Genomic DNA, 24,699 nt, shown 5'->3' with positions numbered 1-24,699 from the left:
TGAGCCGAAGGCAGTTGCTTAACCAACTGAGCCACCCAGGCGCCCCCTTTTTAGTCTTTACACTCATTGGACGTGACTTCCAAAACTGAGATTTTAGTTGATTGTCTGAAGACAGTATTAGATCATAGAACAGACACACTACGTGTTCTGATGATTTCCTGACAACTCAAATCTGAAATGTCCATGCCTCAGGGTCCAGAGCAGTTAGGTTAGACAGAGAAGGTCCACATTCAAGAATTCATGTCTCTTTTGAAAAAGAGTTCTTGCTTCTTTCAGCATCTACAGCAAAAAAATTGCCTCTTGAGCATTGAATTATGTAAGACATGTTGCAAAAAAGAGATTTAATGTATATGAATAACACTAAACTCAAAACTATTTACATAGAGGGATTTTGTCAACAAGGAATTCTCAGGAATGGACTGTTCCTGAGTGTCTTTTGAGAAAATTTAATTTCAAAAAGATAAGATATTGATGCCAATTGACATTGCTTTTTCTTTGCTACAAAATGATAAACATGGCCACCTCGTGGTTCTCATCTGGGACACATCCCAACCTTGGCCATTTAGTACATTTGCAAATCTGTTTTAAAACAAAACATTTGCTTTTTTATTCCTGTTTGGCCACATGTCATTCACTTATTCGTAAACACGTATGGAGCTCCTACTATGTGCTAGCCACTGTTCACCATCCTGGAGATAATGTTGAACAAAGTATTTTTTTCCTCATTCTAATGAGAAGACAGCCGATAATAAAAAAAAATGCATAAACAAGAAAACTATCAGACAGTGAGGCGCACTACACAGAAAATTAGAATGGGGGATTCAGTAGAGTGTAACTGGATGACTGCTTTATATCAAGCTGTCAGGAGGAAGCAAGTGATAAGAGCAGCCTTCCTGGAAGGGGAAAGAAATCTAGGCACAGGCTCTATGATTTGAATGAACTTGGTGTTCTCTCCCTGCTCTCCTTTATTCTACCTCATTAAATTGTAAACTCCAAATGGTCAAGGCCTGGATGATCCATTTTTATGATGAGAAAGTGATTCTTTCAGCTAACATGTTACCTTCTTCAGTCATATTAAAACTCTCTAAAGGGTAAATTAGAATTTTTCAGGAAATTTCTACAAACTTGATGAATGCAACCACTATACCCAGTTATTCAAACAGGAACTTGGGGTTCATTCAAGACTTTGGTATGAAGATCAAGATATTTTGTGTGGTAAGTTGGCTTTTTTAAATATTTTTTTTCCTAGCTAGAAAAAGATCATTAAATGTGGTCATGTTACCTGACTTAGCCAAGATAATTTCTCCTTTTCTTTCAGGGTTAAACTTAGACATCCTTATGTTTAGAGGGTATGCATAAGTTAAGGAAGGTGAGGCTAGGTTATAACAAATAAATTCCACACAAGAGTCCTTCTGTGGCTCTCCTTCAAGTGGTGACTCAGGGTTCCACATCCCTTGCATCATATGTTGATGCCATCTGGATTCACCACAGAAGGGAACGTCAGACCCTGGACAGTTGCACAAGGAGTTTTATGGCCAGGTCTGAGAGCAACATACATCATTTCTACTCTTTCCTAATAGGTTGAATCTAGTCACATGGCCCTACCCTAATAAGGACTTCCAAGGGTGTCTGGGAAATGTAGTTTTCCTATGTGCTTGGGGAGAGGTGAATGGCATGAGATTTGGTGAACTGTAAGCATTGTCTTTGCTACAGGGAAGTGTCCCTTACTGTACCTAGCTCCTCTCCCAAGAGTTAGGTTAGGTTAGGTTCCCCTCTTTGGGGGAAGCACGAAGTCTGACTTGCAGTAGGCACTATTAAATAAGTATTTGTTGGTTGGATGGAAGGAGGGATGGAGAGATTGGAACCTAAGGTATTACAGCTAGTAGAAGAGTGAACTACAATGAATATTTATTGAATTGATGAGCTAATTAATAGAAAATTAATGAACAGTATGCTCAAGAATTATAATAAGAAACCAAACCCACACTATTCGAAAACAGACTGGTTTGGGGAACCCTAGGAAATTCTTTTTACTATTTCATATTATTTCAACATACAGCCTTGCTAGCCAAAATCACTCCATCTCTCCTCCCCTCTGAATTACTCTGGCAATCACTCTGTCGTTGTTTCAAAACTGGGAAATTATTCTGAAGGCATCCATGGCCTGTTGATGGCATTGACTTTGGCCCCCCTCCCCATCCTTCCTAGTGGTACCACAAACCTGTTTTTAAGGCCCTGAAGTTGGCTATTCTTGAAATGAAATGGGAAAACCTGAGTTTGCGGGCCAGTTTGGTCCCCAGCCCAGTTCCGCAGCCAAAGAGAGTGAACAATCCTGCATTTGTGGCACCCTGAGCCTGCAGCGACCTTCCGGGCCAGCCAGGATGCTGGAGGGAACACACATTCTCTGAAATGACAGTAGAGGAAGAACCAACCCATTGCCCAAGGACTGATAAATGGGCACCTCTTTTCCCCTGGGACAGCCCCAGCAAGGCCCCATGTAGGGCTTAACTCTTTCCTATCTCCAGCTGTATATATAGAACCCCAACTATCCTGTCTCTTAGCTGAAAATAAATCAGCCTGGAAATAGACAATAATTCGTCCTCAGTGCTAACTGTTGTTACTTATTTGAGTTGATCATTTGATTAATGTATTTCTCCACCTCTGTACCAGAAGGCAACGACAATGGCTGCTTTATCACTTTATTTTCTAGTACGTAGCACAGTGCATGGCAAAGAATAGATACCATGGCAATATTTATTAAATGCAGAATAACTATGGGCAAACCTGTCTCAAAGCTTAGGCTCTCATTTTGCTTTGTTTTGGCACCATTTTCCCCAGACTGATCATTTCCCTTTCTCATTATAAACACAAAATATATATCAAGTGGCTTCTGCTTTTTGTATTTGACTCAGTGAGTCTCAGAACCATCAAGACAGAAGCTTGGGGTCAGCCCCTTCACCACCTTTCAATTTGGGGCTGATGGTGAAAACCTCTTTGCTTTCAAACTGTTCACATGTACACATATTCTCCGTGTGATAACCAATAGGACCGGTTACAAACCCGGGGGCAAATACTGTCGGGTTCAGTTTTTTTGTACAAACCAAGAGGCTTAAATTCCTGTGGTTTAACAGACTGTGGGATGAGCAGAAAGTCTAGCATCTCTGTCTTGGGGCTGTCTCCCCCCACCATGACTAGTCCAAAACCTCAAAGGCTCACATCATCCAAACAGAAGGGTCTGCCAGACTTCTCCGCCCCAGTGGGAGATGGTGGCTGATCACTGCCACCTGCCTGCGTGAGATACCCAGGCAGAGCCTTCAGAGGGTGCGGGGCTAGGGCTTTACCCGGGTCAATAAAGAGCTTGGGGAGGATGATCCTCTACCTCATGCTCAGCTCAGAATAGGTTCCCAGAATTACAGCTCTTACTGCCAACCTTAGTCCTTCATGGGACCTTTCCTCAAAGATCCAGTCACCCAAAAGGGCTGTGTCAGATTATATCAGGCTGTCCAGTCCTGCAGACCCCAAACTTCCACACCACTATAGGTCCAGCAACTTTTCCTTTCCAGCCCTTGCAACACAAAAGGTCCTCAGCATTCCTCATTTCCAGCCTACAGGGCTACCCAACCTCTTAGACTGGTCACCCTGATGGTCTCCCTCAGGGGGAGGGAGATACTGCAGCACATCAGGACTTTTCACCTTCCCAGACCTTATGATACCTTTCTCCGTAGAAAGAGAAGAGATGAGGAAGGAGACGAAAGAGACCACTACCATAGAAGCTGAATATCAGCATGTCATTCACCGCACAGCTCTTCACACACGGACTGCATAGGCAGATGCCCTGCTTTTCTTGAGCAGGAGATGGACTTCCTTCTCTAAATTGCACATACTCCAAAATTTAGTGCACAACTTTACAATCAGGAAGAAAAGGGAGAGATCGTCCTTTTGAGTTGTCTGGCTTCAAGGTACTGAATCTTGGCCAGACATTGTAGTAAAAGAATCAAAATTCTAATGCAAAATAATCTTTCAGGTGATGGATGGGATAGGCTCCTGGGGTGGAATAACAGTGTGCTTGGGAAGCTGAGGGTCAAATTTTTCCTTATTGGAATAAGGGTCCATTTCACTTTGCTGTTGCGAGAACAGGAGTGGCGGACAATTCCACAGACACGGCAGCATGCCCCGGCTCTTGGGTCTGACTCGGAGCTCCTTTTCAGGAAGCCCTATTACCATCTTAAAGGTGTCCCCTGGCACCTGGTCATTGCTGTCAGCTTCTGGCCACGGTAGGAGAGGCAGGATTCCAAAGCATTGACCATCAGTAATAGGTTTGAAGGGAAAACATGAAACCACACGGAGGTGGGAGAAGTTGTCATATGTGGTTAACTCATGAGACGAGACTTTAAGACCAGTGAAAATATCCCCAAACTTACTTCACTCTATGAGGCTGCTGTGAGAAGCTCATGAATCAAGTGGAGAACTCAAGCATAGAAGCCTCCAGGTGTCACGGAAACAGCCCCTGATGGTGCCTCCCACCCCAAGACATCAGAGCGTGCGACACCTGAGAGGGAGAGGGGTTGGGTTTCAGGGATTAAGAGCCTGTGAGTAAAACCAACGTGCGTGTCCCCTGGAATGTGCCCCGTCACTGAATCATGCTGCTGAGTTGTTTTGTTTTGTTTTGTTTTTCTTGCACGATTTGCTTCTCCAACAATCACTTCAGAGGTTAAACGTAACTGCTGCCCGTGTCCTCTTGTAGTCCTGCCTTTTAACAGACAGGCAAAGAGCAAGAGCCACTGGCCTCCCCGAGGATCGGCAGAGGGGAGTTTGACGGTGAGGGGGTCGTCACCAGTGTCCTTCCGTTGGCTGAATGTGATTCGAGTCCATTCCATTCCAAGCAGGCACTGAGCATGTGTGCAATGCGTCCTTGGCCCTGCAGGGGCGGACAGGACGCATAGGAGGCTGCCACCCCAGGTGGGGTGATGGTCAAGCAGGGCCACAGCCATGAACTGACAAGTACAACATGGAGCAGAAGACCGGGGGATGCCTGTTGCCCCGGGGTGGGTCAGGGAAGGCTGTAGAGAAGGCAATGTTTGGGCTGGGTCTGGGAGGATGAGCTGCACTTGCAGGCAACACAAGGGCCAAGTAAGCTGAGGGAAAGCATGGCCTCCTCAGTCTGTGGGGTACGTGGGGCAGGTGCTGGAACAGTGATGTTAGAACGTGGGGTTCCTGGGTGTGGAGGAGTTTGGATCCTTGCTTAGGCTTCAGGCGGAAGCTCACAAGTACTGGCCAAAACCTGGTTGCCCTCCAGGTAACACCCCAGGTGCCCAGCACTTACAGGAGCCTGGCTCAGGACTGAAGCTGCTTCCTGGAGACCTTGCAGCTGGTGCCAGAAATTCCCAGCATTCGTCCCGCTCCTCAGAGACCTTCTGGAAACATGCATGTACCTGCTCCCTGAAGGGAGTAACACAGTAACAATCTGACCCCACCCCCTTGCACTCAAAATCACCAACAGCTCACATTTCTGAAGCTCAAAGGTAGGCTCTGGAGGGAGGCTGCTTGGGTTCAAAGCTCAGCTCTGCCACCTACAGCTGTGGAGCCCGGGGCAGGCTGCCTAACCAGGGAGGCGTCAGTATGTGAGGTATGACGAGCACACTCTGGCCGCGGAGGGTCGTGAACATGGGCACAGCTGCATTCCTTTGCTCAAAATCACCACTTCAAGCAGACTGTTCTAGAACAGTGTTGACCAAAGGAACTATAATGTGAGCCACATATATAATTAAAAAAAGTGGGGGGCGGAATGCCTGGGTGACTCAGTCAGTTAAGCAGCTGCCTTCAGCTCAGGCTGTGATCCTGGATTCCTGGGATCAAGCCCACATCGGGCTCCTTGCTTGGCAAGGAGCCTCCTTCTCCCTCTCCCTCTGCTGCTCCCCCTGCTTATGCTTTCCTTCTCTCGCTGTCTCTCTCTCTCTGTCAAATAAATAAATAAAATCTTAAAGAAAAATAAGAGTAATAGCTGGTATTTCTTGATCACCAGCTGAGAAATGGGCAAATTACTAAACCTGTGCCTGTTTCCTCCTCCATAAAAGAGAATAAAACCTAATGTATTCCTGTGAGCCTTAAAATGAGATATATTTGAAGCCCACACACAGGTTCCTCAGCCTGAAATGCCCTGTCTCCTCCACCTGCAGATCCTTATTCATTCGTTAAGACCTTGTTCAAATGTCACCTCCTCTGTGAAAACTTACCTACCTTGCCTCTTAGCATCAGGTGTTCCTGGTTCTGGACCAACTTAGCACATTGTTCCAACCTGATGGTATTTCTTTCCTTGCTTTGTGAAAGTTTCCCAAGCTGTCTACTGGGTGAATCTGGAAGGGATTACTGCATCTTATTCATTCTAAGATGCAGATTCTCAACTTTTTAGCATCTTTGGAATCAAGATGCATTTATATTACAATTGGCAGTGTTTTGTTCTTTCTTGGTGAGTCCATAAAAAAGGGGGGGGGAGTAATGGCGTGACTGTAATATATGTCATGGATTTGATAAATTTCAGCGTTTGCCTTTGTGTCCCCAGGCACTGGGCTCAGTAAATGCAATAAATGTGTCAAATGTACTGACAACAGTAATAAAAGTTTACTGCAATTACCACACGTGTAAATTATTTGGCTGGCTGCCTCTCTTCCACTCTGGATGGTAACCTCTCCAAGAGCAAAGACTGTGGCCTCCTTCACAGTAATGGGCTGGACATCTTGTGAGAAGCCAAAAGGTAACACTTGGTCTTTGAGAAAAATGTGCCCTTGAGTTACATGCAAGGAAAGAAATCCCACCTTCCTCACTACAGCATGATTAGGCTTTAAAATTTCCTTCACCAAAATATCTGATTACTGCATCAGGAAGCAAAGCGATCCAGCTAGAGCACCGGGTTGAGAAATGTGCACTTGTGGGACCAAGGGGGAGAGAGAGCATTTCCCCTCAAAGCTGCATGTTTCCTCAGAAACCCCGTAGGGCCTTGAACAGATTATCTTTCAAAGGACTCATTACAAGGCAAAAAGAGCTTTTAAATTCCAAGTGTTTTAACAAAATCTTTTCTACCTAGAAGTTCTACTGTCAAATTGTGCCGTCTCTCCCCAATTCATAAAATGATACACAAATAGACAAAAACATGCCAAAAAATCCCCTTATTGAGAGCTCCTACTATTGCCAAATGCCGATCACTAGAGAGTTTAAAAATAATGCTTTGTCCAGAAAAAGTGGGGGAGGATAGGGAAATAGGGACCTTCTGATGAGTGGTGATCCGCAAACTATACTTCATCAGAAACAGGGAATTTTAAAAGACCAATGTATGAAATGTGTGGAATATGCATAGAGTTTCTATAAGCAAATACTGGCTTTTAAGTCTTTGAGTTTATCTCAAAGCTGTTGTTTAAAGGTGTTCCTTGATTTCCCTTGATGAGTGGGTTGGAGTTTAACAAAAGGACTCAGTCTTTGGGGGCTCTATCCAATTTGGGGGATCTACCAGATTAAGTGCACACACAGACACCATCCCCCAAACTCCCACCATCCCTCCTAAGGGGAAATTGTATCTGTTCTAGCTTTGGCAAGCAGGGCAAACACTTGGATTGCACTAAGATTTTACCTTTTTTTCTTTCCTTTTCGGGTTGTTTTTTGTTTGTTCCCTGAAAAGAAAACATGGCTTTACACACGCTGCTAAGGTAAATTGCTCCCTGACTGGTCCTGCTCTCAGGTGTGCTCAGGATGTAGAGTCTCAGGGCCAGGGCCGGCTGGATTCCAGCTGCAGGGGCTCCCAGGAGCATTTGCCAACCTGGGCCCCTTCTGACGGCTCCTGCATCCTGGGTATGAAAGGAAACCAATCACAGATTCTTTAACCTTCCCAATCCCCCTCTCTTCCTTCTCTCCTCGAGGTTAAATGAAATTACTCGGCCTGATGGACCCAAAAAGATCATCAAGTAGATGGTTACCAGGTCCTTCTTTCTTCTTCCATATTAATTGTGCCCTCACCCAGCTTCTTTCTGGGGACGATTCCTGTGCCCTGAAGGGAGCCCTCCTAAGTAGGGTTACTAACGGGTTGAGCGGCTGAGTCATATTAATGTGACACCATTCAGCACATGCCCTTCCCCTTGCTCAGCTCTGATAAGAGTTCACGGCCCCCATCCAGGAGGTACCCCCAGGCCCATGGAGAAGGAGCACTGACAGTTCCAACAGAATAGGGCCTATATAGCAGGGGATGAGCAGAGCTCAGGCAGGAGGAAGGAGGAGCTCCTGTCTACCTAGCAGCTATCTATCCAGTGCTTGCTGTGTTGAGGCACCTCTCATACAGGATTTCATTCCGTCTGTATTTAAGAGCCAGCTGCTGAGTTTGACTCCTGAAGAAGGCAGACCCATCACACCGGGCCCTCCTTCCTGACCAGCTCTTTTGACCAAACTTTTCCCCTTAGTTCAGCTGAAACAAACCTGGGATTTTTTTTTTTTTCTACCCGCAAATAATTTTACTGGAACTAAGGAGGAAGGCAAGGAGGGACAATGCAAAAACACAGAAGCAGACGAGTTCACAGTCACAGATTTCTTATCTGGGAGAACTTCCTGGGGAATCAGCTCCCTTTCCCTGACCTACAGCCTTCATTAAAAGAGGCCTTCATCCTTTGTGTACAGTGAGATAAACACATTTTCAAAGGGAATGGGCCCCTCTCTTCCAGAGATATTTCTCCCCCTTCATCTTGCTCCATCGTCTCCCCCAAGGTCCTGACACTACCTAAGAAGAACATGATCAACACTAATTCAATACATCCTTTTTAAAAACCTCACAATACTATGAGCCCAAATTGGCAAACATACAACAAAATAACTGTCTTGTCATCATCAAACACATTCAGGTCATGAAAGGTAAGGAAAGAGAGAAGTATCCCAAAATGAAACACAACGAGATGGGACACCGACATGCAATGTGTGATTCCACACTGGATCCCTGTGCTTTAGAAAAAAGTGTAATTGCCGAAAAGTGAATGGATCCAAGGATTAGATGGTAGTATTAGGCTAACAATTTCCTGATTTTGATCACTGTATTGTTGTTATATGGACAAATGTCTTTATTTGTAGGAAAAACATACTCAAGTATTCCCTGGTGATGGGGCAACATACACTCAAATGATACAGGGAAAAAAATGTTCTTTGTATTCTATTTGCAAATTTTCTTTAAGTTTGAGATTGTTAAACAACTTTGTTTAAACTACTCTGTATCCAGCAATCCCATTTTAGGAATCTGTTCCAAAGATATACTGTTGAAAATACAGAAAGAAAGAGAAAGGAAGAAAGAAAGAAAGAAAGAAAGAAAGAAAGAAAGAAAGAAAGAAAGAAAGAAAGAAAGAAAGAGCACAAGATTATTATTAGTTTTGCCACTGAGGATGAAACAACTCAAATACCCATTATTAAAAGAAGGAGTAAGAGAGGAGTAAGAAATGTCTCTGTATATCACTATGGACGGGTCTTTAAGCTATAGTCAGCAAAAAAAGCAGAGTTGAGAAAATTGTGTATATATCTGAGGAAAGGAAGTGTATATTTAGGTGTGTATATGTATGCATAACATTTAAAAAAGAAGAATAAACAAAATTTTAAAAATAAAGGCTTGCCTGTAAGATATAGGAGAAAATTGGATGAAGGAAATAGGAAATAAAAGTTAGACTACTTTAAATATACTGTGTTTTATAGATTTGACTTTGGAACCATGTAAATATTTTATTAAATTACATTATTAAAAAAGTAATCCTGGAAAAGAAAATGAAACAAATGACCCTAAACGTGAATACAGTCTGCATAACCTCACACCAAGGAACTATTCCATGGGACTTTAAAAAACGTCAGTTTGGCTCCAGGTCCCTGAGGGGACATACTTTCGGGGCAGTAAGAACTATAAGAGCAAGAAGACAACCCGTTTAAACTCTTTTCAGGAATCCTACCATTGGTGGCAATGTTGGTATTTTTCTGAGGTGTGTGTGTATGTGTGTGCGTGTGGTATGATAGAACAAATGCGTAATTGTGTCATTTTTGAAAACCAGGATTGTCTTTGAAAACTAAGATTCTCAACTTTGGGAGAAAGGAGATGTACGATTAAAGATGTTAAGCCGAATCCCTGTGATCCTGATTTTAAACTGGAAGTATTAGTATGAACTCATGATATATTTATTTTAAGAAATGAATCTATTTCCTGGTTCAGTCTACTAAAAAGGCCTAGAAGCAATGAGTGACCAGTTAGCATAGAGCACCCCGATGCCCAGAGTGAGCTCAAGCAATGCCATTTCCCACTAAAAGACATAGCCTCTTTGAAGAAACAGCTGATTTCAGATTAAAGCAGGAAATGCACAAGATACGCCTGCAACATCTTGTCACTCCAGATAGAAAGTTACTGAAAACTACTAGGATTGCATGAAGGGACTAAAAATCAGCTTTATGGATAGACCTAGAGGGTATTATGCCAAATGAAGTAAGTCAGACTGAGAAAGACAAATACCATGTGATTTCACTCATATGTGGAATCTAAAAAAAAAAAACCAAGACAAATGAATAAACAAACGAAAGCAGAATCAGACTTGTAAATGCAAAGAACAAACCGATGGTCACCAGAAGGAATGGGGTGTGGGTTGGACAAAATGGGTGAAGGGGAGTGGGAGACACAGGCTTCCAGTCATGGAATGAAGAAGTCACGGGGAGAAAAGGCATGGCATAGGGAATAGAGTCCGTGTTACTGGAATAGTGCTGTCTGGCGAGCACATCAATAATGCAAGAGACGTTGAATCACTATATTGTACACCTGAAACTAATGCAACGTTGTGCGTCAACTGTATTCAAATTAAAAAAGAAAAAAAGCCAACTTTAAGGGGCTCCCACAGGCCAAAAATGGGGCAGTTTGAAAATGAATAGTAATAGTAATGCATCAAATATGTTTAAATTCATGAGTTCATGTTGATTCTAAAAGATAATCAGTGGTGCAGTCACACTTGAAGGATGGTGAATCAATTTTTTCTTGCTTGCTTTTTTTTTTTAAAGATTTTATTTATTCATGAGAGACGGAGAGAGAGAGAGAGAGAAGCAGAGGGAGAAGCAGGCTCCCAAGGAGCAGGGAGCCCAATGCGGGACTCGATCCCAGGATCCCGGGATCATGACCTGAGCCGAAGGCAGATGCTTAACCATCTGAGCCACCCAGGCACCCGTCTTTCTTGCTTTTTAATCAGTGGAAAATAGGAGGGAAAAAAAATCAAGCACTTCTCTTGCTTTCCTAAATTGATGATTGCACTGCCTAACCAAGCAGTACATGAGAAGTTTCTCTTCTCTTTATAGAAGTATTACAGCTAACAAATGAGGAAGCAATGGCATTTTGCAACTTCCAATGAATTAAGGGATCTCAGAATTGATCCTCAGTAGCTGCTAGTATCACAAAAAGAGAGAAGCCAGATACTATGTACTTCCTGCTGAGAGAATCCCACATCTATAAAGCAGTCCTACCAAAAAGTAAAAATCAGAGCTGAAGCTGCTGAAGCCTACAATCCAACGACCAATTTATAGGAAAAACAGAAGACAAAGAAACATAAAATAAGGAACATAATCAACTAAAAAAAACGTCTTAAAAAATGATGATGTTCATGAGACAACTTAATCTGAACACTGACTAAATATTCGATGCAACTGAGGACTTACCACTATTTTTTTAGATGTGATAATAGAACTGTAGTTATGTGGTTTTTTGTTTTTTGTTTTTTTTTTTTCCCTAAAGAGTCCTTCTCTTTCAGAGATTCCTATCAAGCTGTTTATAGAAGAAACTCTATGATGTCTGGAATTTGCTTCAAAATAATGCAGATGGGGTGGAGGAGGTGAGTGGGGGTATATATGAAGCAATTTTGGCCATGAGTCCACAAAAGTTGAGGCTGAGTGATAGATGCCTGAAATCTTGCATATTCCATCTTTACACATGCTTGAATTTTCCACAATACAAGTTAGGGAGTGACACCTACTACGTACCGGGGACTCGGCTGGACGCACTGCACCTAAGCCATGAATTGGCATTCCAGAAAAACATAGAGCTTTTCCTTCCTGACTTGCACATGTGGGAAGGGAGAAGAATTTGGCGGCAACGCCCTTAACTCTCCCCTTGCTTGATGAGATGAACATGCAGTTTCTTTTGCCAAGCTGGAAACTGAGAGCAGAACGCAACCCTGTCTACACGGCTCCTCCTCGATCCTGCCGGCGGCCGGAATCATGCCACAGGGTCCAGCTGCATAGCGTTCCCATCTACCCAGAAACACATGCAGATCTGCGCGAGAGCAAAATAGGCCCACATGTGGGGTTTAATAAAGAACCACCAGACAAAAGCCCCACAGACGCATTTGACCTCTCCCTTGGCCTCTGGGCCTTCCATGGAAATGTGAACTTTCCTTTGACACCCGCCGGACACCCTCTGGCTGTTAACAGCGGTCCTATAGAGAGTGGGCCGTGCCCTTTGGCCGCGTCAGGGGCAGAGGGCCCAGGGCTCCCAACTGCTGACATTCACACCACAATCTCCTCTTATTTCTGTGTCCCACCCTATGTGCAGTTTAGCTCCAGGCCCTTGAGGGTAGAAACATAAATTCAGTGGGAGAGTCCCCTGCCTGGAGCAGTGACCTTCATTGCCCATGCCTGGGACATTTTCCCAAGAAATGCAAGAGAAAGCGGCCTTCTCAGAGAGGCACGCGGTCCCACAGAAATGCACAGCAGCGGAGGGGGCCTGGGCACAGGTCTCCCCGGGCTTGTACTGGACTCACATCTGGCTGGCGGTGATGGAGCATTCCTGTGGTGCCCTGTATGGCTTTCCCTTCATTCAAGCACTTGCTGAGCCTGAGCATTAGAAACCTGGGGACGGGTATGAAAAAAAAAAAAAAAACAGTCTTCGCCCTGAACAGCTATCAGGCAAACTCGTTTAGGTGAGGGTGCGATCAGACCACAACTGAGGGGTTCAGGGGAGGGAGAGACACTTTCCAACTACTTCGGCAATGTTGCAGGAGGTGAAGTGTGAAGCAGACCCTATGAAGTGAATAAGATTTCCATTTTAATAGTCAAGAGACTGGTGGGCGTGGGATGCAAGGAGAGCAGAGCAGAATTCCCAGTGGAGGGACTGTCTGAACAAAGTAATGCAAATGGGATTTTATAAAATCCTCTGCAAGTATAATGAGTAAAACCACCAGTGGTTGGGGACCTCCATGAACGCAAGCGGTACTGCCGAACCTCAGCAATGACCATGGCCTGTTTTATCTTCTGGCTGCCACTCACCGGTCTTTCAGACGGCTGGTGATCTTCTCTGTCAAGAAAGATAAAAGCGCAGGGATCACGGTAGTCCAATATTGCTTGGTAATACAAGCAGCAGATGAAGCGAGCCTGAAAGGAGAATTTGAGGACTGGGTCAAAATGATGTGCAGCATAGTTCCACTTAACCCGTACGGAAGAGCCTGTTTGTTAACCTCCTGAATCCAGCTCTTTCCAGTCTCATGTTGGATCAACTATCTCACCAGCTTCTTGGTAAACAATGGGCGATCCATATGGTTTGGTTTTTATGAACCTTGGCACTATTAACATGTTGAGCTCAGTAATTCTTTTTTTTGTAGGGGCCTGTCCTGTGCATTGCGGGATGTCTAGCAGAGTCCCAGGCCTCTACCCACTAGCTGTCAGTAGCATTCAGACTCCTAGTTGTGACAACCAAAATTGTCTCCAGATATTTCCAAATGGCCTGGGAGTCACCCCCAGTTGAGAACAACTATAGTACATGAAGAAACCAAAATCATCCTAAAAGCTTACATTTAGTGGGTATGTATTACATGTAAGGTTATTAAAAATTACGTATGTTCATACATTCTCCCATTTAATCCTCACAAGATCCTAGTGAAGTATATGTATAACGAGTAGTCACGTTTGACAGATGAAGAAACTAGGGGTGAGAAGGGTATATCAACATACTCAGACTGACCCTCCTCATGAACAGCCAATTCAGGATCTGACCCAAGCCCTCCAACAATGGCACCCTCCCGCTTGTCACCAAGCTGTGTTATCCAATGCCCTAGAGGCCCCAGGACTCTCTTGCCCGATTGGGAAACCAAACAATTTGTTGGCACCACCAAGACAGAAGCCCCTACCAGCAGTCCCAACTCACTTGGTGGGAATCAGACACCGCAGTCCCCCAGGATGGCACACACGTTGCCCAACATAGCTCTGAGAGCCATTCGGCTGCCCTGCCATTTTCTGAGGACCAGGTGGCTTGCCTGTAGCCCATGTTGACAATATCCTTTCCGAAACAACATCATGTTGACTGCTTCTTGGTGGAGCACCAGTCACCTTATGGCTTCAACACAGAGGAGGGGGAAATGTACCCAGAAGGGATAAACATTTTCCCTTTCAAGTGCATGGCATGAAGGTTGGGTACACAGTTGCAATGGCCATTATGCCTGCCTCTCCAACATCCGTTCTTCCTCCCTTAGTAACTACACCGATTGTTATTCAGGTATCCACACCATCCCTCATGCAGCCTCGATTTTAGACACTACGTAGGTGAATAGTTCATAAACATTCACCAACAAATCTGAGTTCAGATCCTAGTTCCACCGAGTACTGGATGTACAACCTTGTCCAAATTAGTGAACTGTTTGAGCCTCAGTTTCTTCACCTATATAACAGTATAAAGAAAAAAACCACCATGCAGAATTCTCATACAGATTAGAAATAATATGTTCTGTAAAGTTTCTAGTACAAAATAAGTGCTTTTTTAGTGCCCTTATTCTTGTTGCTAGCCATTAATCCCTCTATAGGGAGTGGTTTGCAGGGTGGTTTCTTAGTGTTATTTGTAGTCAGTTGAGAGCAAATGGAATGCAGAGATGAGTGTCTGATGGCAGAAGAGGCTGGGGAAAGATGCCAAGCACAAGTGCCCAGGGCCTGGACTCCAGGGTGGCGAGTGTCAAAACTTAGGGGGTGAGCATTTTGCAACATTTACAAGTACTGAATCATTATGTTGTATACCTGAAACAAATATAATGTTATATGGCAATTATATCTCAATTTTAAAAACTTTAGAGGTGCTAAGAGGTGCCTGGAAGTTTGCTGCTTCGGCATTTCTGAACACAGGGTGCCATGATCGTAACAGAGATACCAACCGCCAGAGAAACACTCTGGGGGGTGGGCAGGATTTTTAGTGTCCCCCAGGTCATATTGTGCATACTCCACTGACAGAACATCCTGGAACCCTGCTCCAGAATGCTTAGCACCCACAAGCCCACAGTAGAATGATGCTTAGCTATCTGACATGCCCAAATGCTTCCTATTTCAATTCTAGTTCATTAATTTGGCTCCCAGTGAATGAACTTTGGTGGGTTGGTCTTCAGTGGGTTGTGAGCCAAGACCAGTGCAAAATGGTCTCTGAATTGAATCTCCCATTGCTTTATGCCAATTTCTGAAATACAGATTTACTTATTTCCTACCAATCTATATCCGTCAGAAACCCAAATGATAAAACTGATTTCTGGGTATTTCCTTCTTAAAGACTGCAGGAAATATTGTGTATGGTTGTCCAAATCATACAGATAACAATGTGTACCACTTTGTGGGCACCTGTTATATGGATCTGAATTCTTAGATTGCCCTCGCAAAGTTCTTATCCCTATCATGCATCCGAGGAAGGAACAGAAGCTCAGAGAAGTTAAGTGAGTTGCCCAAGGTCCTTCACTCAGTAAGTGTCTAGGCCAGGATTCAAAGCTAGGACTGTCTGACTTTTTTTCTATGATTCTAAGCTACCTTTCTCTTCTATTACCCCTACTCCTTTGATGTGTGTGTGTGTGTGTGTGTGTGTGTGTGTGTTTGGGGGGGATATCCTCTGAGCCCAGAAAAGCTGGCAGAATCCTCTTTTACTTTACATACTGCTTATGGAGCCAATTAGTGATGAAATGTTAAAAGTCAAGAGTCTGGGAGTAGACATTCAGAAAGGAGAGCCACAGGAAGAAAGGAAGGAAGAAGGGCAAGAAAGGAAGGAGGGAGAGAGCAAGGAAAAGAGGGAAGGAGGAAAGAAGAATGGAGGAGGAAGGAAAGGAAGGAAGGAAGCTGCTTTCTCCTGCCTTGGTCATAGCGACTCAGAGGGATATTTCCAGCTGGTTTGTCAGTGAAGGGGGCAGAGACCATGACGGCTGGTGGAGCTCATCACTATCACTCATAAACCATATGTCCTCTGAAGAGGGGTGTTGACAGCACCATTTTCACCTCAGAGGAGGGGCATTTCCTGCTCTCATGGAAGAGCACATGTGAGGGATATTTAATAAAGAATGCATTACAGACTCGTTGAAGAAGCTGCATGCCCCCCAAGAAGACTTACTCCAAAGGGCTGTGGGGAAAATGAGACCAAGATGTAGTCTCAGACGCTCACAGGAGGCTGCCAGAAAGGTCCTGGAGTCACCAGTTCTGAGCCACCCTCTGTGTACCCAAAGCTCTGCATCACAAAGGCTCTATTTAGAAAGTAGAGAGGTTTTACAATTGACACATTTCTGTAAACACAGAGAATTAATTCCAATTTTACAGCTCAGTTACTCCCTGTAACACACAGTCCATAAAGCATTTACAATGTTGTTCGAAATCTATTACTATTTACATTTCGTTCCCTCCATGCAGGTAGGATGGATCTAGGAACTTGGCCAGAGTCCTAAGGAAACAGCTAGGATTAAATAGAAACCACAAAATGTACAGCAATAACAAGAACCCCAAATGGGACATGCAAAGAACAGGGAACCCCAGATGAAGTGGATCCTGATCACCCGGGGCACGCTCAGGGAGACAGGAGGGCTTGGGAGGCTTCCTTAGGAGACTAGTTGGATATTCAGCCCTACCTCACAGCCTACATTATATGTGAATTTATTCTTTCAGCACCCCATCAAAAACATCCCCTTTTGGTTTTTTTGGGGGGGTGTTTTTGTTTAAGTAATCTCTATACACAATGTGGGGCTTCACCCCAAGATCAAGAGTCACATGCTCTACTAACTGAGCCAGACAGGCTCCCCCAAGAACACCTCCTTTTGGTACTCAGAGATGGATGTCAATGTCCATTGCCTCATGTCATGCAAATTTCTCCAGCAGTATTCTGCCCCCAACACTGCCCTAGGTCAGTGCCCTGGGTCCTGCTGACGTGGAGACTATACCCATCATGGTTTCACAGCTCAGCCTCCCGACCCCTTGTTACAGGCTGCCGTCAGGGAACCAGAGAGGTCCCTTGCCTGGCCCTAGAGTGAGTTCAGTTTTCCCAAAGGTAGACTCAGGTTTGGTAAGACCTCAGGGTCCTATCATTTCTGTCCCTTTAAAATAAAAACAATGCAAAATCACAAATACAAAATCAGGTACAGGGCCTTAAAAGAATCCCAAGTCCACATGCTTAAACCCACCTTTTCAGTAGACCCACTTCTGCCCCTCCCCAAGCTTTGACCACCCAAGATCTTTGATGGCTCCTGTCTGGTAGTAGGAAGCAAGGCCTGACCTCATTTCCCTGGCACACAGAGATGCCTAATGGTTGGTTTTCAAGCTCAGGGTAGAAATTAGAAAGATCAGAGTAAGAAGTAAAAAGAAGCCCAGCAAAGCTGAGGACTATTAATAGATTGAAGCACTGGGTTAATCAATTAAAGTAATCATTTTAAAATATCATTTTAGAAACTTATACAGAATACTTACTGGTTTATTCTTTTTTTAAGATTCTACTTATTTATTTGAGATAGAGAGAGCAAGCAAGAGAGAGCACAAGCAGGGGGAGGGTCAGAGGCAGAGGGAGAAGCAGACCCTGTTGAGCAGGGAGCCTGACGTGGGGTTTGATCCCAGGACCCTGGAATCATGACCCAAGCTAAAGGCAGACGCTTAACCGACTGAGCCACCCAGGTGCCCCAGTATTTACTGGCTTAAATAACCTTATGAGATGTGTACCAGCATACAACATTTTACATTTATACATTTTTGTTGTTACTGCTGTTATTCTTCAATTCCACAAATCCTGGGAGAAACTGATCACCCATTGCCTCGGGACCCAACACCCCGGATATTGAGCTGTTACTGAGCTATATACCAAATAACGTACTAAAATCTGCCTTTTGCCCTGATAGCTGGCCTGGCTGCCAATAGGGCAAGTCTAAGGCAAGAAGCACAGCTCATCTCCTGCTTAGATTTGATCCCTTGGCTACTGAAGCTGCTGTGATACGAACAGAAGAAGGAAACATTTCAAGATCCACAGTGAATTGCACCAATGAACCAAGTAGCCAGACCCAGCAAGGACATATAGCCCCTGCCATTATAAGGGTTGAAATCTATGGTTGCAAAAGTATAGTGGCACTTTAGACCAGAGTAAATCACACAACAGGAGTTTCAGCCCAGGTCCGTGAATAACCCTCACGTGAGCTCAGCATCTTCAGGCCAGGTGGGGGTACATCAGGCTCTGCTGGAAGGACCCCAACACAGCAGTAAGAACATGTCCTCTGGATGCCACGGCCTTTGTTATTGGAAACCCCAGGCCGGAGAGGGAAATGAAACAGCTAATTAGGGACAGAGCATCATGTTAGAAAACCAAGTATGACTCTGGGAGCAGTAGAGAAAGTTTCTGATGGGGAGGAGACTCAGGCCGGTAGAGTCTGAGGGCAGAAGCACCCAAGGGAAGGAAGGGACCAGGGACCAAGAGAGGGCCTGCCAACCGCCCTTGGCTCCAAGTCCTGAGGAATCAGTATCTCTTCAGTGGCCAGAAACAGTTCTCCAAGGGCTAGTGCTGGGCTGCCATCTGGCTTCAAGCAGGCCAGGAGAGCCGACGAGCCTGGACCCCTACTTCTGACTCCTGTTGTCAGGAAGGGAATGGAAGTATTCTAAAGAGATCCCGGTTCCTATCAAATCTTTTCACTTTGGAAGCTTCTTTCTGGCATTTCCTGGTTGTGTTTGGGTTCTCTCACCAGATTGGAAGGTCCCTGGGAGAACATGCCTTATCTAAATAATAGTTTCCTCTCGTGGAGCTCTTACTGTGTGCTAGGAATTGCTCCAGGCATTTGATCTTCAATTGTCTCACTTCATTCTCCCAAAGCCATGTTACACCTCAGGAACTCGAGGCTCAGACCAGACTTTATTTGCCTAGGAAAACACAGCTAATTTAGTGGTATAATTAGTACTCAAGTCCAGGATATCTGATTCTAAAGCCATTTATTAAATGTTTGCCAAATTCATTGAGCTAGTTCCTACTGGATATGAAGATGTGAATACAGTCAGCTCCCATTTGCAATGATTAAAAATAATCCTAAAACAATTCATCCAAAATTCATTACCATTTGACCCCAGAATATACTTTTGTCCATATAGTTGAGCCGTATGTTTGAACATGAGTATGTTTGCTACTCCAGGAATTTACAACTCTAAACAAAATGATAAAGACCCTCAATAAGGGAGCTCAAAATGATGAGTTTTCCAACTCTGATTTTCCTTCTAGAAGTTCTCCCTACACAGACATCCGTTCTGAGCCTGCTTTTCCTATCCACCCTAATCCTCTCCACTTTTAATTTCCAGTTCCAAGCTCCCTTGAGCTTCCGCATTCACATATTCAACTGCTTCTTTGACATCTCCACTTAGATGGCTAGCAGGCAACTCAGACATCCTCCACAGCAGAACCCTGTGTCCCACCACCTTGCCCACCTGTCCTCCCAGGCTTCACTGTCTTCACCATCTCAGGACGGGACATCACCTCCCACCCAACTTCTCAGATCAAAAACTTAGCAGTCATCCCTGATTGCTCCCCCACAGCCCACCCATTGCTGATTCTTGCTGGTTCCTCCTCCAACATCCCTCCTGGATCTCATCTAAGCTGTCATCAGCTTTGTGGGTTCACAGAGGAAGCCTCAGTCCTCTCATCTACAAAATGGGTAGCCCAGATAATTTACTTTCTTAATTTCTATTTTGGTCATCAAATTGTTAAGAAAAATGTTAATGTTTTTCAGGGATAGCCCTGCTCAGAAGAGGGGGATTGTCTTTTCCAGGTCTGTGATTCTGATAGAAGATGTAAGATGCCATACATTCCATTACCAAAATATTTCCTGGTCTATCCACCAATTCATATGACAAAATTCTTCTCTTGGGAAAATCATTTACCCATTTTAGGTGAGGGTTGGCTTTTGGTTTTCCTTTCTGATCCCCGCTGTTTAAAAAAATAGCAAAACTTGAAGAAGATGATATAGGTATTTCATCTTTATATAAAAACAAAAGTTAAAGGTTAACTTACTCAACAAGAATGTATTTTTTAATGACAAAGATGGTCTTAAAGTAAACTGGGCAATCATGAACTCCCTTAGCAGCATTAAATAAATTCCTCTTCTGTGAAGTATCAGGAACGGTTTATTTCCCCATGCCCTCAAAGGCAATCTGGATTTTCAGTTAGCCATCACACAGGTAGACTGAAAGAGGAGCTGTAGTTGCTGGTAGATTAATTAGAATTTTTTTTTTTCAAATATTTTTAACACACTCTTCCAGTTACGCAACCAACCTTAAAAAGTAGATCTTAAAATCTTGGAGTCTATAATACTTCGGGTCAGTTTATATAAGAGAGAGAGAGTGTGTGTGAGTGTGTGTATGTGTGTGTTTAATCTCGCCCAGGATTCCTTCGCGATCTGTGCTGGTCTGTGTGAACTGACGGGCCCCAAGCAATAGTGCAGAAATAGCACTGCTCCAAGGCCGCGCTCTCTCATAGACATTCCTGGGAAACGTAATCTTGTGGTTTCCAATCTCATTTCTCTTAGGATACAGATATGAGTGAATTTTACTTTGAAAAGAACACATGCACTTTGGTTTGCATTAAGATTAATTTGAGACATATTAAGAAAATAGAGCCATTTGGGACCAATATTTACTAAATCTAAATCTCCATGATACTGCATCAGACTTAATTAGTGCTTACTTTCTAACTTAATTGTGACAGGCTTCCTTCTGTTTACATTTCTGCGATTAAACAAGCCATCACCTCCCCAGTGATCCCTCTTGAAGAAGAAACGCAGCTGGCTTGAAAGTTAGCTTTGGTCCCTAGTCCCTCCTTCCTCACCTTTTTTTCCTTATAGACTAAACAAACAAACAAAAATACATAGTCTGCTCCCCACCCAGCTGTTAGGGAGATATAAACTCGTATTGACAACCAAATGAAACATATAAATGACAGTCTATTTCATTCAAAATTTACAGGAGTGTACTGGGGTCATAGAATGACTGATAATTTAATTTTACCGCATTAGTAATTGAGAGCCCCTCCTGGTTGTTTTTCCGTCAGTTACATGAGAAGCTAGCGATTAATGATTTAAACTTTAAAACCAGCCGTATTGATTAATTCACATGCCGTGACTTTCCATTTGAAATTAGAAATCCTATAGAAAAAATAGATCTCTTGCTGAGATCCTGGGCCCACCATTTGATATGTTTCTAAAACAGCATCTTCTTAGATTAGGTGGTGGGTGATGGATTAAGGCTCCATTTAATTTCCTGGATTACGAAGAGGCCTAATTCTAACCAAATAGAGAATGTAACTTCCGATCTCAGTGTGTGTTCAGGATGAAGATAATTCCCTAAAAAGAAAGCAGTTTGAAACAACTCTGAGTTGTGGCTAATAGAGCAGGATGCAGCCGTGGGCAGACACAGCCAGAGAAGAGAAATAAGGTGGTCTGAAATCATGAGCACAAATTAATGCCCTGTGGTTTGGTGGCTTTTGAAAGCTGACTTTGGGTTTATGTGACTCGTGACCAAGGATGGAAGAAGGAGCTGCCTAAATCACGCACAGAAGGTAATGAAGACAGGGGTGACTTTGTTTCCAAACAATGTGTTCCAGCAACACGGGACTTTCACTTCTGTGCTCACTGGTGGACAACGGCTCTTAGTTGGCTAGGCCACGCTCATGAGTACCAGCTGCTCTAATGGTACACCTCAACTACATTTGGACAGTATACCTTTCATCTCCCCTTGCTTGGAACAATGATTAATTTGTCATTGATTTGGAGCATGTTGTTTTTTTGTTGGCTTATTGAGAGACATTATCCTGTACGCTTTTGGCTTGTGAAATTCCTGCACTGAAACTGTGTTAAATAAATTATTGGCAAGGACAATCTTAGTCCCTGAGCATGAATTTGCCCCCAAACAATACAATCATACTGATGAAAAGAGACCATATCCTAAGTACCTATTATTTTTTAATCGCTTGAGTAGTGCCCCTTTGATGCCTCTTATTTAAACGTCTTAAAGCACAGAAGCTCTCATTGCCCCAGCAGAGGAAGGTAACAGAAACTTTTTTTTTTTTTTCAGCATGACAGAGGCTGTCCATCCATACAGATGTTATGCAGCAGCTCATGTTATTAGAGCTTCTCTGAGGTTAGAGGGCCCAAATAAAAACCTACTTTTGGGAAAAGACACCATGGGAGTTCACAGGCAGGAAAGGGGGAGTCAGTTGAGATTCTAGAATCCATACAAGAGCCTGAGCTGTCAAAGGCGGACGGTAGGCGTAGAGTGGGAACACTTGATCTGAAGGCCCAAACGAAAACCCTCCCCACCACACCCCACCTCCCACCCCCCAGAGATGTTGAGCTTCTCGGGAACAACTAAACATTGACTATAAAGAGTTCTAACTTTGGGAGCCTAAGTTGTGACCCCTTTGGCCAAGTAAACCCTAAGGAATGTTGTTCTACTTCAAGAATCACTTTGACCCTGCACAGGCATTTGTACTTTCTTGTTTGTTACACATCCCAGCAAAGAGTTGCTTCATTTACCTTTCAAAGGGTTGGAGAGAGGACTCTGAGGGCCTGGACCTGCCCCCCACCTCCTGGGCCTCAGTCAAACTGGTTTCTCTGGCACACAGCAAACTATTCCTCCTCGTAATGGCCAGTTCATTTAATGTGGTCACAAGCAGCAGTCTCTTCTCTGTGCGGGCTCTCTCAATGCATGACCATTCCCGCCGGGTGATGTGAATATTGTGGTTCACTCTACTTGTTTGTGCCCTATAGTATTTGAAACAAATGATGTAAATTTGAGAAATCTACCTAATCATAATGTTGCGTTCCTAGAATCTGTAAGTCTTTGAAGTCAATAGCAGCCTTGTCTGTGTGTTGGTGTGTATTTTCCAGGAGACCCGTGGCAGTTTCCAAATGTCACCACTTTGCATTTTAATCTCCCACCCTGGAAACTCCTTGGCTAGGTGCTGGGTGAGTGTTAACATGAAGCGAAAGCTGATAAATTTGATACAAGGGCCCTTCACTCCTTTCTTCCTCCTCCCCCACAACACACCTAGAGTCCGTGCACGTGCGCGCGCGCACCCCCCCACCCCAGAGAATGGAGAGCCCTGTGCTAAAGATGGACGGCAGATAGAATGGTTCTCCCAGGTTTTCATATGAAGCCCCTGTTGCCTTCATTTGGTGGGGCAAGAAACTCGAACTCACAGGACATCTTTGACTAACACAGTCAATAGCAGAGTGAAAAGCCACCAAAATGACATTTTGCACTTAAAGCTGTCAACCAAAGCTTAATCTTCCCTTTGTTTTTTAATAACTATTCCTCACTGAGGACTTGCTAAGTACCGTGCTTTGTACTAAGCACTACACTTAGTGCTGTTCATGCATTAAATGCCCCCAAAGAGACAGAGATAGCGAGAGAGGGAACACAAGCAGGGGGAGTGGGAGAGGGAGAAGCAGGCTTCCCACTGAGCAGGGAGCCCGATGCGGGGCTTGATCCCAGGGCCCTGGGATCATGACCTGAGCTGAAGGCAGACACTTAGACGACTGAGCCACCCAGGGGTCCCTAATTTGAACCTTCTGATTTCATCTCTGCCTTTCTTGTCTATAGAGTTCCACCAGGATTATTGAGAGGTTCAAACAAGAGAACGTGTGGAAAACCATTGCAACCTGAGGTGTGCTTCAGATGACATGAATATGGTGGAAGCCCACTGCCCCGTGGTACTGGGTGCATCCCGCTTTCTCTTTGTTTGAACTGTGACAAAGGCAATGCATAAAGGCCTGTGTTAACAGGTTCTGGAGCCTTGTGTTTGGATTTCACATTAAAGGGAAGAGTCCCGGGTGCCTGGATGGCTCAGTTGGTTGAGCAACTACCTTCGGCTCAGGTCATGATCCTGGAGTTCCAGGATCGAGTCCCTCATCAGGCTCCCTGCTCAGCGGGGAGTCTGCTTCTCCCTCTGACCCTCCCCCCTCTCATGTGCTCTCTCTCTCTCATTCTCTCTCTCTCAAATAAATAAATAAATAAAATCTTTAGAAATAAATAAATAAAGGGAAGAGTCCCAAAGGATATGAATCTGAAGTCAAGCTGTGCTTGCTACGGAGTACAGTTTTTGCATCTGTGCATCGTGCTGCCCAGAGCAACGTCTGCAAGGAAGGCACTGTACCTTTCCAGGAATGAGAAGAAATGAAAAGACTCTCAGTGCCTAACTTTATAGAGCGATAATTCCTTCTGAACAGAGCTCACACCGCACTGTTTACGTCTTTGAAGAGAGTGATGACGTGTGCCAGAATGTCAGCACAACCAGAGCTATCCTTGCCATTGTAAGAATATATCAACATAGAATCAGCATCAACATGTGATTTATGATTTGTGAGTTTTGCCCTTCAGCCAATAGGTTCTCACAACCTCCACAGAACTTAACCCCTATTCTATAAATAATTTTGA

The sequence above is a fragment of the Callorhinus ursinus genome, unplaced genomic scaffold, assembly GCF_003265705.2.
Source record: "Callorhinus ursinus isolate GAN/ISIS: 27379988/994484 unplaced genomic scaffold, GSC_fseal_2.0 scaffold9, whole genome shotgun sequence".
NCBI lineage: Eukaryota > Metazoa > Chordata > Mammalia > Carnivora > Otariidae > Callorhinus > Callorhinus ursinus.
This window is presented reverse-complemented; position numbering follows the sequence as displayed.